Source organism: Meleagris gallopavo, chromosome 15 (genome assembly GCF_905368555.1).
Source record: "Meleagris gallopavo chromosome 15, MGAL_WU_HG_1.1, whole genome shotgun sequence".
NCBI classification, from domain to species: Eukaryota; Metazoa; Chordata; class Aves; order Galliformes; family Phasianidae; genus Meleagris; species Meleagris gallopavo.
Genome location: NC_139418.1, coordinates 5,912,102 through 5,928,194, shown reverse-complemented (window position 1 = coordinate 5,928,194; position 16,093 = coordinate 5,912,102). Strand labels below are relative to the sequence as shown.

General features: G+C 37.0%; 1 protein-coding gene across 1 annotated transcript in view; it reads left to right on the top strand.

Moving 5' to 3' along the window:
• The first annotated feature begins 3,844 nt into the window (after positions 1 to 3,844).
• The window catches only part of TENM2 (teneurin transmembrane protein 2), a 1,471,143-nt gene continuing 1,458,894 nt past the window's right edge, over positions 3,845 to 16,093 (top strand). The window contains exon 1 of the mRNA XM_085236695.1: positions 3,845 to 3,975. The gene's annotated coding sequence lies outside the window, so the exon portion shown is untranslated. The remainder of the gene's footprint in view (positions 3,976 to 16,093) is intronic.

Genomic DNA, 16,093 nt, shown 5'->3' with positions numbered 1-16,093 from the left:
AGTTGGCTTATTTGCAGATGAGGTATCCAAACCAAACTTTTAGACATTTTTCATGAATGCAGCTGCCAGTCTTTTACAGCTGCTGCCAGACCCAGGTCCCCATGCCCCAATACTTATGCTCACAAATGGTGTCTCATTATGACTTCTTTCACCTCTCCCTCTCACTAGGTAACTTACTCCTGTATCCACAAGCTCACCAGCTGTCTGAAATAGTATTTAGCGTTGCTCAGCTGGGAGACGAGAAAGATTGATCAGATTCAACTTAATTTACAGTAAGGAGTGTGAGTTTGCTATTCTTGCACCTGACTGTAAAGACTCCTAGAGCCAGCATTTATGTTGGCTCTCGCTTCTGTCTCTTCTTCCAAGAACTAGAGCCATTCTGAAATTTGCCATTATATTAATCTCTTGGCCTCCAATTCCACTCATTGAAATTCTTTCATATGAGAGAAGTTTTGGAGAATAAATTCGTAAGGCCTGTACAAGAGTACAGGACACATGTGCATTTAAAAGCATGTTCTCTTTGTTCTTCCCAAGCCAGTGAAGTTTCTGTTTTATCAATTCTGATTAAAAAAATGTCCTTTAGTTAGTAACTACCTCATCAAGATGAGTGATGCAGTGTTCCACCATGGTTTTTGTTTCTTCTGTCTGCGATGTACCGTTCTCATACATGGTGGTGAGTTTTGAATTCGTATAATTAAAAACAAAGTGAAATAACATTCCAGGAATTTCTCTATCTCTTATTCCCTTTTTTCTGAATATAGAATTCTCCAAGTTAAAAGATACAATTCTGTTATATATGATGGCATTGTAACACTCCATCTAGAAAATCATATTTTGTAACAGATGGGAGGGGGAAAGTACAGATTAAAGTTCAGAGGTTTCCATGGTAAACACACGTATTAATTATCTTCAAAACACCACGTGTGTCAGGAACACAGGGGAAGAATGGAGAGAGGAAGGTTTTGTACTAATTTTATTAATTGTGTAGCTAATCAAAAGGCTAGAGGTTGCAGTGTGGAGCAGAGGGAGTGAAAAGTAAGGGATGACTGCTTCTACAAAGGTACGTTCTCAATTACAGATCAAATGAAAGGGAGTGGTGTGGTGAAAATAATAAATTGGCTGAATTTTAGGGAATGGAAGTAGTGATTTAACATTAAATAGATTTGTTCTTTGGGCTTCAGAGTAGGAGTATGACGGGATTCTGTCATTTTTCAAATCATTTTTAGACTCACCCTTTTAAAATATACCAAGTTCCCCTTTAAGTATAGATTCATAACGGGAACTTCTCTCAGCTTCTACTATATGAAGATTTTCAGAGACAAATGAGACAGGAAATTAAAAGATAGAAAAAAAAAAAAGGCAAGGTGAGTTACTTACTGAATTCGTTTTGGAGGGAAGAATAAGAGAGTAATGGGAAAAAAAGGATGCTTCCCCAATTTCTCTATCGCTGTCAGAAGTATATTATCTGCAAAGATACAGAGGAATGCCATTTTCCTCTGATATGTTTTCTGGCATTCAGTTTAAAATAATTCTTTTAATAAATCCCACTTCTGCTTACGGTTCATGAGAAAGCGATCCAAGTCAAGGTCTACTTAGGCAATGGTTGCAGCAAATATACATTTATGTAAGTGACATTCTCTTTCAATCAGGTATGTTTTCTGAGCAGAGCCAGGGAGGGAGGTTTAGGAGTAGAAGCTGAGGATATTTTCTTGTTCATTCAGATTTGGAAACAATTCAGATAATAAAGGAAAGATTCACTATGAAATCTCTAGAAGAGATTGCCTGCTTCATGCCTTTGTTGCTAATGTCTTTCCAGTTCCCTAGCTTTTAAATGAAGCAGGAAAATGAGTTCTGTAAGACTGAAACTTCTTGTATAGTGCTAAGCCTGTGTGTTGCTCTCTGCATACTATATAGTATGCCTTTGCAGCATATTATGATGGTTTGGACCCATCTACTTCTGCATACTACACTGATGTTGGCATGTGCTTCTAGGTGAGCTGTTTCCAAGCCATGATTCATGCTAGGATTACTGTGCATTTGAATTTTTAGTGTCTGAAGCTAAACAGAATTTCCATAGACTAGAGCTGAGTGGTGACTGAAGTGTAGAAAATATATGCCAGAATACAATACTGGGATTAAAACAGCATAGTTTCTAAAGCTATGTGATTTTATCGGGACTTCATATTTAGTTTAAAGCAACGTTTTCAGCTCTTCTGTTTGTGAATAATATTTTGATAAGCACAATCAAACATAATTGATAATGTCTTATTAATTTGCATAGTATCTACTTGAGAAAGGAACAATTCTTTGATCTCATAGTCACCCCAGGACAGTTCCAGCCTCCTGCTGCACTTCAAACGGCTCTCTGTACCTCTGCCCTCACCCTGAATGCCTTGAAGGGCTTCAGCTCTCTCTGCTTCTGCCTTGGTGGATATGGATTGATAGTTTTAGCACAGTTCAAGGGAACAGGTTGGTTCTACCACTATTTAGGTCTAAATACCCTAGCATTGTATTTTAGTTAGTTAGTTTGTTTGTTTCTTTTAAAAGCTGTATAATATTTACACTGTAGTGCTTTCTAGATAGTCTGAAAACAGTGCACTAAAACATACCTTTAGGCTGAGCCTTTTTATTTTTTTTTCTGTGGGATATTACACTCCTAGTCACACTTGGGAGAAGAGCTTTGAACTGTGTCATCCATGAAGCTAATTGTAGTCAAGAGTCCTTACTGCAGCACTTCTCCAAACTTTCTTAACTGTCTTTGGTAGAGTCAAGTGTACAATTTCAGGAAGAAAATGCAATCTGGAAGTACATGTTTCCTTGATGAGTTGAGTTAAAAATTGTTTTAGCCAAACAATAACTTTTTTCATATTTAGAACCATTTTAATCTTCTTCTTGTTAGATTAATGCTGAATGTAAGTGATATTTGTGTATTATGCTCTAGGAACTAGGCAAAATAAAATGTCATAGTGACTTTTGGGCTGTAGATTCTCTCAATCACTTTGTGCTTACAGAATGAATTTCCATAAAAGCTTTTAAGAAATTACTCCATATTCATGTGCTTCAGTGGAGAAGTTCCATGTTGAATAGTTACTGGTGTTAACATTAACACTGTAAGTTCATATATCCCTCCCATGTACTCCAGTTTGGATGTGTGGGAGGCCACTAGGCATTTTTCCACAATTAGGCAAACTTTAATCTCTTTAACTGGTATTGTCATCCACAGAGTCGATTGAGGTCGTGTGTTCTGCGATATGAAATATTGATTCATTAGCAGCAAGACAAACAACTCATTTCATATAGGTCATTGAGCAGCTATCCAACAGTAAATGTCAGTACATTATTATTTGCATGTTATAAAGCAACCTCTCTAAGTTACCACAGCATGTGTAAATTCAGAAAGATCAAGATGAAGTGCTGATATTCAGGAGTTTAAAATTCCTTTTTTTATGGGAGCACAGAAAGAAAATGTATTTATCTGTATCTCTTTAAAAAGTCATAAATATAAGTTGGTTAGCTTTTTAACCACAGAATTATACGTGAATTTTTCTTTTAGCTGTGCTCAGGTCTGCCAAGAATCTGTAAACATTTATAACAGTAAAGATATGTGAGAATTTTCAAGAAAAAGCAAAACCAAAACAAAACACAGAAAGACTTTCTTTTCCTCCCATAAAATAGTGGTTAGGTTTTTTTTCTGCCTCTCTGGTCTTTTAAATGTCAGCACATATTCATCAAAATAGGATAAATAAAATGTTATTGTGCCTACAGTGAGAGGTGTTTTCATGTGAAAAACCACAGCTGTCACACCTTCTTCTTAAGCTGACTTTAGTAAGTACACTCTGGGACTCTCCAAGGTGACACCAAAAGCTTTTAAAACAGAGAATTAAAAATGTGTCATCATGTTGGGTATTTCTCTGTCTGAGCACAAATGAAAAATCTGTATGGTCCCTTGGAAAGCAATTCATTTTCCTTCAGAGGGTAAGTCCTAAAAATTCAAATAATGTGCACCATCTCAAGCAGTGTTTTACTGTTGTCCTTGCTATGCTAAAACCAGAAGTATTGGCATTGTTGTCTTAAAAGCATACATAAATCATTGCCAATTTTAATAGCTTGTCAGTGTGTATACAGATGTATATCATTTGTATGTATATGTGTGCACCTCTCAAATAGAAAACGTGCCTTTTGGAAGTAGTATAGTGCATGGCTTTGTGTGGTTTGTTCTGTGTGCTATATCGACTGTGATATCCTAGAAATAAACATTCCAAATTGCTTTTAATATCCATACCATTAGGCACATCTAAGGCTGGTTACTAAACCAGCTGTGTTCTAGGAAGTCCTAGTTTATTGCAGCTTGTTTTGTTTCTTGCTATTTATTTTAATTTTTGGTTTTGTTCTCTAACACAGAATGAGATAGAGCTCAACATTTAGTTCAATTTAAGTGATTTCCTCCAATTTTTCTGCTTAAGAATAATGAAGTGCTCACTAGCTTGTAGATATCACACGGTAATACTTCACTACGATGAATTATAAAAAGTAGTAATTCAATGTAAGCTGCAATCACTATGTTCTGTGATAAGATTAACACTCATGGCATGATATAAAATAGATTTATCTATACGCACAGCATATCTGTAAAGTGCTTGCCAAGGTAAGTTTTTTAATTGTTCGCTGTCCTTGTTCAGAAGTCACAGCTGGTTGAGGCTGTCCTAAGACAGAGAGGTTCCTTTTCTGATTCCTCTATTTTCATTTAAAAAACCCCCAACACTGTGAAATATTTTAAGCTGTCCCTTTCTTTGGGAACTGAGAGCAGCTACGACATTTTTTCTTGGGGACAGACTATAGCAGGGCTCTGAATGTTTGATGGTCCCCGTAAAGTACCAGTTCCTTAGTTGTGCAATTCAGCTGATTCAAGTTGTCTGTGTAGGGGTGGTACAATTAGGCAGTGTGAGGCTAATAACTTGTAAAAGTGGCTCCTTTTTTTTTAGGTCCTCTTACTGATTTGATGAGCATTGCAGTGGGGTTCACTCACATTTTCCCTCTCTTTTTGAGGGTGTGGTGCACCTTGTGTCCTTGATTTCACCATATATTTAGCTGTTTTTCTCAAGGGATATCTCCATGGTTAGTGCCAGTCTTAATGAACTTGCCAGCTTTCTTGAGGATCTCTTCAAACTAACGAATTTTGATTTCCAAAGCTGTCTCTGACAGTAGGTAACAGGACAACTACCTACAGAATCTCTTTGTATCTTTTTTTTTTTTTTAAATTTATTTGAGAACAAAGGAAGGCCGCTTCTTTTTGTTTGTTGAAAGACTATATGAGTTTATTCTTTTGTCCTTTGTTATCCATTACCTGCAAACAACAAGAAATTGCACTTCGTACTTCCCCTTTAACTTTTGCTATTCAATTGTAAAGAATATACCACCCACCCAAACCACACATATTCAAAGAACAATGAACATAGCAAAGGCAGAAAAATAGCCTTTTCTCTCTCTTCCTTATCACTGCATCAAGAGGAAATAGCAAGGTGCATCCAGCAATACGGATTGAAAAAAAAAAGCTTCAAAAATTTCTGAAATGAAGAAGAAAAGATTAAATTTTCTATTTATAGTCAAAGATACTTTAGAGAAGTTTGATAGCCCTTTTACAATTTGTATTGTAAGGAGTTATTGATCAAAAATTTACAAACAACTTTTACTGTAGGAGTTCTGCTCCTTTACGCTGTTTTTTAACTGTATGCTTTAACACATTCATCTTGATTTTGTGGCAATGAACTTAAATCAAAGGTAGAAGATCAGTCGCGTTTACTGTAGAACTGAAAGTTTCTGTATTAGGAGCACTGGCTGGACTTGACTAGACCACCTCCAGAAGGGGATCTCTTCTGAAATAAGATGAAAAGTCAGACTACTCGCTCTTTCATGTGTCAAGGGGGGTAAAATTCTAGTGAACTGTGCAGTAACTGTCTATTCCCTACTGTGTACTAAGATTAAAATATCATTTCGACTGTGATCGTTACCAATCTGAAACTTCAATAGTTGTTCCTGAGAACTGAAGATGCATTCATCTCTAATGCCACGCAACATCCAGCTCTTTTTCTGTGCTACTTTTGAAAAGATCACTTAGAAAACCTGATGGGAGAGAAGTGTGTATTAGTTAGGATAAAACTGTATTTTGCATTTCTCTAAATATTTTCCAGAAATTCAGGCTGGTGAGGAAAGAAATATTGTGGGCTGTTAATGGAGAAGTGCTTTTGCAGCACCTATAAATACTTAATGTAACATGGAAAAGAAAGAGTAATAGAAAGATGGAGCTAATCCACTGATTGTGCTGCTTGGGATTAATAGATTTAATTAAAAACAATAAACAAAAGCTGGGATTGTTTACTCAGTAAGTACAAGAGTACCAGGCTGGATTTTCTGGTGTCTTGAAACAAATTCAGATATTCACACAACTGGGGTAAAAAAGGGATCAGTGCTGATTGGTAGCCTTATGTCAACTTGAGACGCTCATTAGGTCAGACTAAATGCAGTAAAGGTACAAAGCAACAGACACTTCAGCTCTTCTTTGTTTAAAATGAAGTGTCCCTATTATTCCATTTAACATGCAGTGCAAACATTGTTTGGTGCATTAGTCTAAATAGGTAAGCAAATTTTCTGAGATGCCTTTTTATATGTCAGAGAGGCATTTACATAATAAAAACTGTGAGATGAAACAGGGTCATCGTTTCGATAGCCAGCAAAGGATATCCCACTAGTACCTGTGCTGAGCTCATCTGATCAGGGCTGCTGGTGTTAATCAGCAGTCTTCATAAACTAATTCCATCTCGAGTGTTTGCAATTTCTATTTACAGGATAGTACCATTCCCTACGAGTTGAATATGACTTTCTGATATTCATAGAATTTTTTTCAAATGTCACCGAAATTATCTCAGAGGAGCAGATCTGACAGGTCAATCACTGCAGATGGCAAGTGCTTTGTTAATTATACAGAAATTTAAAAACAATTGTAGAATGTCTTGCCTCAGGAGGAATTTCTCTCTTGCTCTGTTTGAGTGTAGATTTCCTCTACTGAATTAATTCTGTGTTTTGTGCAGATAACAATCTCTCTGCTGCATTGTAGGAATAACTCCTTGCTCCTTGTTCAAATATGCAACTGTAAATAAGCAGAGGATATTGCAAATAAACAATGCCATGCTTTTTAAATAATGCAATGTGTGTAATTAGGACGATGCAATTACAACAGTATACAGCTCTCAGTGTAACAATTAGTTTTTCAGTAAAATGTAATTTGTTCCAATGTAAATGTTTTCCCTCAATTCCGAAGATTCCCTTGAGTTGTTACAATAATAAGCCTATTTCTAGGAATATGTGCAGTTGCACTGTATGTTTCAACACGCAAATCAAAGACGACAGCTACATTAGAATAAGCTATGGGAATTATAGAGTCAGAGCAAAATGATATCACTACTATTTTCTGAGGGGAAAATATATCTGAATATCCTCTTTCCATTTTGATTTTAATCCCAGAGATGTCGAATGCGTTTTGCCAGTTTGTTTCAAATATACTTGGAAAAATATAAATGTTTCCTTGCGTTACCCTGTTGCTGTGTTACATTGTCCTCCACATGATGATATCTGACTACTTTCCAATCTTTTCACTATTTGTTCTTGTAGATAAAGAAGTGCTATTTTTGACATTTTACAGATGAGTAACTCAGTTGCACAGAGTAAAAGAGACCTGTGTTAGATTTCAACAGAAATTTGTTAGGAAACAGGATTTCAAACACAGCGCTCCTACCTTCCCCGTCAGCATCCCACATCAGAATCCCTCTCACTGGCACTGCCTCAGAAGAGGCCGGCACCACAGTATGCTGTGAGGAACCACAATTATTCCTCTACCCAGCTCCTTTCATCCCGTTCAGCACAATCAGTCCCTCATTAACTGCTCAGCAGTTCCCTGTAATTTCCATTACATCGCTTTTTTAAAAAATCCATACTTCCTCCATAGCAGAATATGAAAAGAAAGGCTTTGGAGCATGTGAGCATACTGGGCATGTATCATTACTTCATAGGTGGAAAAGCATTGGTTAGTCAGATTTGCATTTACTGATAATTTTCCAGGGCAAATGCTAAATAAAGGGTGACATTTTTGCGACAATAAACAGTATAGTGCTATCTGTGTGCAAAAATTTTAGCTCTGCTCAGTCAATACTACTGAAACTTTCTGGGAGGTAAAACTTTCTGGGTGAATGTAATTACTCAGTACAGATGGATGAGAGTGCTCGTAACATTCTTGGAAAAGTTAATTGTTTGAACTTGAATTTAAAATTTGCTTTTCATCCTCTTTATTCCAAAGTTTGCAAATTTTTAGTGTTTTTCTTTGTTAGTGTCCTATTGTCATTCTGGAAGCTGCACGTTGATCTAATTCTGAGCCTGCAAGTTATTGGTTGCTTTTAAATCTGGCAATGTATCCAATGGACAACATAAAAAAAAGAACATCCCACAGTAGTAATGTGTAATGATTGTAGGGCTAGATGCTGCAACAAGCATTGTCTGGTTTGGTTAAGTCATTGCTAATGAAACATCGCAGCTGATTAAATGGGCAGGACAGGCAGTACCTATGAACAGGTTCCTTTTTTTCATTGGATCTTCTGATTTTTTCATTTCTCTTTCTAAAAATGCAAGGTGTCTGTAGGACAAAAATATACATTTAATTCTAAATCATGTTAGAAATCACATTTTATGATTGGTGACATGTTCAAGGGAGCTGTTCTTAATTACATGTGTGGAGCTACATTCCTTCCTCTGCATTCCAGTGAAATGAAAAGTAAAGAGGAAAGTGAAGGGAGAAAATGGAACAGAACCTGTAAGTGCGGCAAAACAGAATTGATATTTACATTCACCCTAAAACCATGTTTGTGCCTCTTCTTGAATAACAGTAGTGGTGATCAAAGCAGAAATGATCTTTAGGCCTGGTGCTTTCAAACTGTTCACTAATTACTGTAATTCAGGAGAAAATAGGGACAAAACCACCCAAACAAACACTGCAATCATTGCACTCTGAGTAGAAGTGGCTCTCATCAAATAAAGAGGAGCTAAGGTAGGTATTGCTCTATTACACACTATGTCAAAACTGAACACAGGTCTAAATCCATTCAAAAATTCTGAGCTGTCAGCTCCCGACCCGGCAGTGTGGAAAGGCGGGCTGCTTTGTTAAGTGAATATCCCTTCCTAGAGCTGCACTGGCACCACTGCTGCTGACAGCAGCCTCTGTTCCTTCATGGGCCTGTTTTAACCTTGCCTCTGCCAGACATGGCAAGGGAAGCATTTGCTATAAGAAAATGCCCTTCTAAAAAAGAACTGTGCACCTGGAGGAACTTCTGTCTCTTATTCCTCCTCAGTCTGGTCTTTTTATGTTTATGCATGGAAATGAGACTGCTTTCAGACGTGAAGCTGAACAGTAGCCAGGTGCTTTATAACTGTGTTAGCCTGAAACTCTCATGAGAAATATTTTTTTCTAGAAAATAAATTATAACATAGCTAAGTGGTACCTGACAAAGCTAAACAGGAGCCATGTTGCTCTATTGCAAATTCATCTGCAGTCTCTTGGTAGAAAGACAAATAAAAGCACTTCATCAAAATCAGTCAGAGAAGCACAAGAATACTCATAGGAGACCACTAAACTCTAAATACCAATCAATTTCACCAACTTTTTTTGTCAAACTTGCAAGTCCCCTTAAGCCCTGTCATGTAGAACTGCCAGAAAACGCTGCATGAGTGCTGCAGGAGCAGAGCAGCAGGCTGCAGCCCGACTCCTCGCACAGTCAGCATATGGGCGCATGGAGCTGCCTGGTTCCAGGCTTATGGACGCCGGTGGGTGCAGCTCTGCTGACATAAAAGTTTTGGAACCAGGCCTAAGGGCTTGCAAACCTAATTCTTCATTTGAGAATTAGGTTCACAGTTCCTTTCCACTGCACTGGCTATTTTTCAGTGATCTGAGCACATCCCAGTGGCCGGTAGGCATTTAAGCTGCATACGCTGGGAGTGCAGATGGTAGCCTTTACATTTTGTCCTTGAATTCTAAGTCACCGAAATACAAAATACTGAGGGATTCTCTCCAACACCTTTGCACTGATTCTTTTTCCTACGCTGGTACCAAAATTGTGTTATGGCTGGTGAGAAAGCAGGGACTATAGGCTGTTGGTTTCCCACTCCCTGCACAACATAAGTATGTGGTGAATTGGGTCTAATTTGACACCAATTTATTTATTTATTAATTAATACATCTTCTACAAGATTGTCTTTTTTTTTTCCTTGCATCCTTTTTTTCTTTTTGCCAAGGTATTTTACAAGTACCATCCCTTACTCCCAAGACATTCTCTATGTGCTTCTACCCTTTGCCTCCACATTTCCTTTCCTAACCAATCTCTGTCACATTGCTTGTGTCACCATCTCACTACTAGACCTTTCTTCTGTGTGTCATTTAGTGGAATCTTTTTAGCTTTTATTCCATAGAGTCTTTTTGTATTTTTCCTTATTTTCTGGAAAAGGGGATTCAACTTATGCTCTGTATTTGTCTTCTGTGAGAAGTCAAGAGTAATTTTAAGCTGTTCTCTACTGTATTTAGTTTTTAAACCTTAAGGCTGTGTGTATTTTTCTTTGAATATTCTGTAGAGCATATTTTGTAAGATGAGCCTTGCAATTTCTCTGTGCCAAGAATTTCTCAAGGCCAGAATTGTGTAAAGGTGAAGAGAACATGAGAGATGTGTCTGAAGTATTGAAATACCCACCTACAGGGCTCTGTAACACACAGCTCTTGGCGTATGCTTCTAAATATTGGGTGTGTGAAGAGATTTGTCTTATTCGTGTAAGTACAGGTTTCAATAAGAAAATCATTACATAATCAGTCACTGCAAAACAAAAGTGTTTCTTTTGCTGGACTTACAAAAGGCAAAGCGTTTGGATCAACATTCTGCTGTGCTTTCATGAAAATGCATCGCACAATTCTGTGTTGATGTATGTAAAAAAAATGAATGTTTATATCCATTGTCTATATAAAATTACAATAAAAGATGTCCACATTTTCTGTCAGTGTTAAATGATAACTATAAAAACTAATCTCAATTTAGAAATGAGGCTCTTTGTGGAAACAAAGCCTTGATAGAACTGAAGGTTTCCTTATTCCTTTGAGCCTTACTTTAGGTGAGGGCAGTGAGTCACCTGTTGTTGAATTCCCAGCAGTAGAGAAGCGGAGGAAAATGAATCAGTAGTCTTCCTGCAGAACAGTGGTCTAATCACATCTGACACCAATTAGCATCTTTGCTGATTGTCCTTATTAGGACATACTTGAAGCTGGAATTATATGTCCCAGTAGTGCAATGGCCAGTGGATATGTAACCAAGGTCAACAAAGGATGTTAGAAACCTCTCTCTGAAATGAGCCTGTGGTTTTTTTTTTTTTTCTGTCACTGTACTTCCAGCTGAATCATGTTCAACACCAGTCTGGCTTCACTGTCAGCAGTGAGTAAGTTTTGGAAAATGTGGTGAAGCATGAATCTAGGTCACTCAGAATAGGATATTAATCTTCACATTGTGTTCTTAGGGTTAGTCACTGCAAATGATCAAAGATGATCTCTGTGTAAGTCACTGGGTATTTCTGCCCCGCTTTGCTGCACTTATTAGCTATTGAAAGTATACTTCCAGAGAAGATCTGTGATTTTCAAAATTTATCTAGTTGGCAGAAAAATGTATTAAATTTCTCTGAATATCTCAAGGCCAAGGATGAACTGGGTAATATGGAATGAGTTATTTAAGAATATTTTTCCTACTTTAAAACGTTTATGTGAATTTCCAATTTCCAGGAATTCACATGACAAAAACTGCTACTCTGACAAGATATCTATTAGCCTTGTTGTAAGTGTAGCTGACTTAAAACCCAAGAACTTCTGGGCCTGTCTTATCTTCTCAGGTCTTACAACATATCCATGTACTGAAATGATGTCAAGAGACACATATTGCTTAATTACAGAGAAGTGTTTTAACAAGAGAAAAAAAAAAAAACATTTCCCATGCCTTCTTCAGCTTGTAATGGTTCCTGCCAATTCTCCACTACCATCTGTCTTAAACAGCCATTTATCTGTTCAGCTGAAATTTGGGTGTAACTGATTCCAAAATATCATAATAAATTCTGGGTCCTCTCTGTACTGCATTTTCGTGAAGATAACTACAGAAGCATGCAAATCTTGCTCAAGGTTGCCAGTAGCTTTGTCACTTTTCAGTGTCAAGAAGAAAAGCTCATCTGCTAGAACAACTCATGACAACCTCATCTTCCATCACTGGGACAGTTTCCAAATTATGTATGTTCTCTCCAGCACCTGGAGAGTTTTAGATCTCCAAAGATTCACAATGGAATTTTGAAGCTTAAATATGTTTCTTCCTGGCTCAGGAAGGTCATTCTTCTCTCTTTTCTTAATTTCGTCCTAACAATTATATTTCCTTCAGTATCTTTGGTTGTATTATTTTTTTCTAATGATGAGCCATAAACAAATGCTGAAGTTAATGACACTTGCTACATGTTTTAGAGAACCAGACTGCAAACCATACAGTTCATGTTAATTGACCAGCCCTTATAAGCAGCATGGGTTTTTTGGTTTTTTTTTTCCCCTTTTCTTGTTAAACTTTACAACAATTCCATAATTTCCTTGCTATATGGATTGACTTGGTAGAAGGGAGGAGCTTCACCTGTGCATTTGCTCCTTTGGGCAAGTACACATCAGGCACAAGTGCAGCTTGCATGAAACCAGGGATCTCTTGACCTGACTTAGCTGATCAGGGATAACTAAAGGAGTACGTCAGCTTAAAGGAAATGAATGACACATAGAAAACATGAACTAGGTACACCTGGGACACAATTTTGAAATGTTGCCAATCAAAAAATGACTGCAGTTTGTTCCTGCTTGCTGACTATAGGCAGTCTTTAGGGATATAAGCCACATCTAGTCTTTCAATTAGTAGGATGAACTATGTAGATGTCACACCAAACAAATTCAGCCGTATTTCAGAAGAGGTCAGTAGAGTGAAGGAAATTGGTATGTCTGTGGTCTAGCAGAAAAGCCAGGGCACTTCTCTTCAAGGTGGGGTCACACAAAACTAATGAGTTCTACCTTGAAATGACTGAGATGGCCTTAAAAAGAAAGCTTTACTGTCCTCACTGGAGGCTGAAGTTCATCAAGCACAATACATGATAGCAACGGAACAAAAATTCCTATTTGAATCTTTTTTTATCCCTGCAGTGTCCGAACTCACATGCGCATAGATGGGCAGTTTGGACAAAATCCTTCATGGGCTTCAGTGATAGAATGATCTGATGCTCAGAGCAATATGTGGTTTCGTCTGCTAGCAAGCATGCTCATCATTTAGTAGTAACAGGGGCAAATTCTAGCTATCCCTAAGATAAGTCTGAAGTCAAACTGATGCACAGAAATGGAAAGATTGGAATCATTTTTCTGAGGAGTTTGAACATTTGCTGTAAATTATATTTGTTACAGAGCTGAGCTCTTTTGACAGAGATTTTGCATTTGGATGGACTGGACAACTTGTTTAACAAACAGTTTTCAATCTTCATTTTGCAAGTTGCTTTGATTATTCAGTATCATTTGTTCGATTAGTGTGTTGCATAGCTTTATTATTTCTGTTTTCTGATTTAACTTGTTCAGGGGATTAAGTAACTCATACTGTCAATACTGTTCATTTTCAATACATGTGTATATCAAGACAGTATTATCTTGGTTTCCAGAAGAACTGTAGACTTCTACTTGCCAAGGTACTGTGTTCCATTTAGTGTTTCAGCCAAATCATTATTTACAAGAACTGTTGAAAATTTAGTTATTAATCAATGTTAACTTAAATAAAATGTGTATTTTGGAACCAGTATATATATGTACACATGCACACACACTTCTTCCTACTCCAGATGTAGAATCTCATTAGTCAATCAAGCTGCTAATATATCATTATTATCCAAAAGCAGTGTTTCCATATAATTAGGCAGCAGCAAGTCAATCATAAAACCTGGCTTTTATTTTTATCTTCTGTGAAGTTTGCAATGAAATAGAAAAGATCAGATAAATCTTTGGAAGCTACTGATTTCTCCTAATGTGCTACAAAATCTGTTATTTAAACCAGTAACATCAAAAGAAAATCTTAGAATATGGTGCAACAAAAGTGTGCATTAAATAAAGGCAAATTCCTGTAATTTTGTAAATATTCAGCAAAATAAATTTATTTTCTTCTTTATAGAATTCTTCTTCCTGTTGATCTTCATCCATGTCATTTTGTGTGAGCAATTATTTGGACCACATCAGATAAATCATAAGTCTGCCTGCCAAGTCTTGCTTGAAACAATAGCTTTGATGCTTTTCTTGCTACTCTGATCTTTGCAGAGGTTGATACCTGCATGTAATAAGGCAAAATGGGTTATGCTGTTGTCCTTCTGATGCTGAGCTTCAGAGTGCAAGGAAGCTTACAGTCTGCACTCTGAACTACATATTTGAGGTGCAAGTCTCGGCACCTGTGTAAGGCGTGGGAACTTCCATGGTTCCTGGGAGCACTGCTATCTTCTTGTGTCCCAGATGGATGCAGTAGAGCTGATATAGATGAGCACATATTTTTAGAGTCAGTTTTTAGTGACCCTCTTTATTCCATGTTTATGAAATTCTGCTGTAGAAGTTGGCCATTTAGTGTAAAGATGGGCTCCGACCAGAGTAAGTTCTCTTGTCATGTACTGATGACAAGATGTGCTTTTCTCTCTGTGTTCATGATTTAATTTGCATTTGTAATAAATCTATTTGCACAGAGGATGAAGAGATAGGATTAGGAGAATCGTTTCATCATCATTAAAAGCCGAAAAGAAAATTTAAAAAGAGATTCATGTTGTACTAGAGGAGAGAGAGTTAGGTCAGGTTTTCAGCTAGATGCCAAAACCAGGAAAGGAGTACTCATGAAATATCACGTATGTAGCAGCCTGAATAACTGGGATCACAACCTAATTAGTGACGTTAATGAGAAAATCAAAATGAAAAAGATCTGGTACTTTTAAAGGATTCTTTGAGTACAAATAGACTTGGGAATCTCTCTGGCATGCTTGTAAGCACAGGTCGTGCAAGCACATGGGGATGGGTTGAAGGTTGGACTAGATCATTTTAGTGGTCTTTTCCAATCTTAATGATTCTGATTATTGGGTTGTTGCACATTGTTTATGATGCAGGTTTCTTATCATACTTTCTTCTCATACTTTCTCATTCTACAGAACAGGATCTGATTACACCAGCTGGTTGATTGATTTGGTGGATGTCAATGGTAAAGCTGGGGAACTGAGGTGTTCATGACTTATATTAAGATCCTAAAATTCTTTGAGCTTAAATGTGTGCGCTGTTTAATGCTAAGAAGAGTACAAAGGAGAAAAAAGGTTGTTTTATATGTAACATTTATTGAGTTGTTGTTTACTTAATCATCTTTAGTGATTTGATTTCACAAAGGATACACACATGAACTTGTTGGGAAAATAACTGAAACCTTTCTTTGTGAAATCAAAGTCACTGGCAGTGCCATACTTTTTTCATACCTATAAAGTATAGCTACAAATACGCGTTTCCAATAGCAGAACCAGCCGCAATTCACACTTAACATTAATAAGGATTTCATGCCATGATGACAAAATAATGGTAGCATCCCAGACTTGTTTCTGGAGAGCATATTCAAAATAGAACATCTGAAAAATATTGAACAGTCAGTGATAGATTTTTAAATCCGGAACAAAGAAAGTCCTCCTCAAAGATGAATTTCCTTCAAGCATAAACATCAAAGAGCTTTTAATAAAAGTATGACATATGACAATCTCCCCTGTGAAAGGAGCAGCCAAATTCAAAGTCTCTGTTTCCCTTACCTGATAAGCAGTCTCACTGACTTTTCAGTGGAATAGGAAGGAATTTATTTATTTTTTTATTTATTTTTTTTTTATTTATTTTTTTAGGAATGACATTTAAAAGGAATCTAACTAAAATATTGGAGGCTCCTATTTTCTGGGGGGGGGGAAAAGGTTTTAT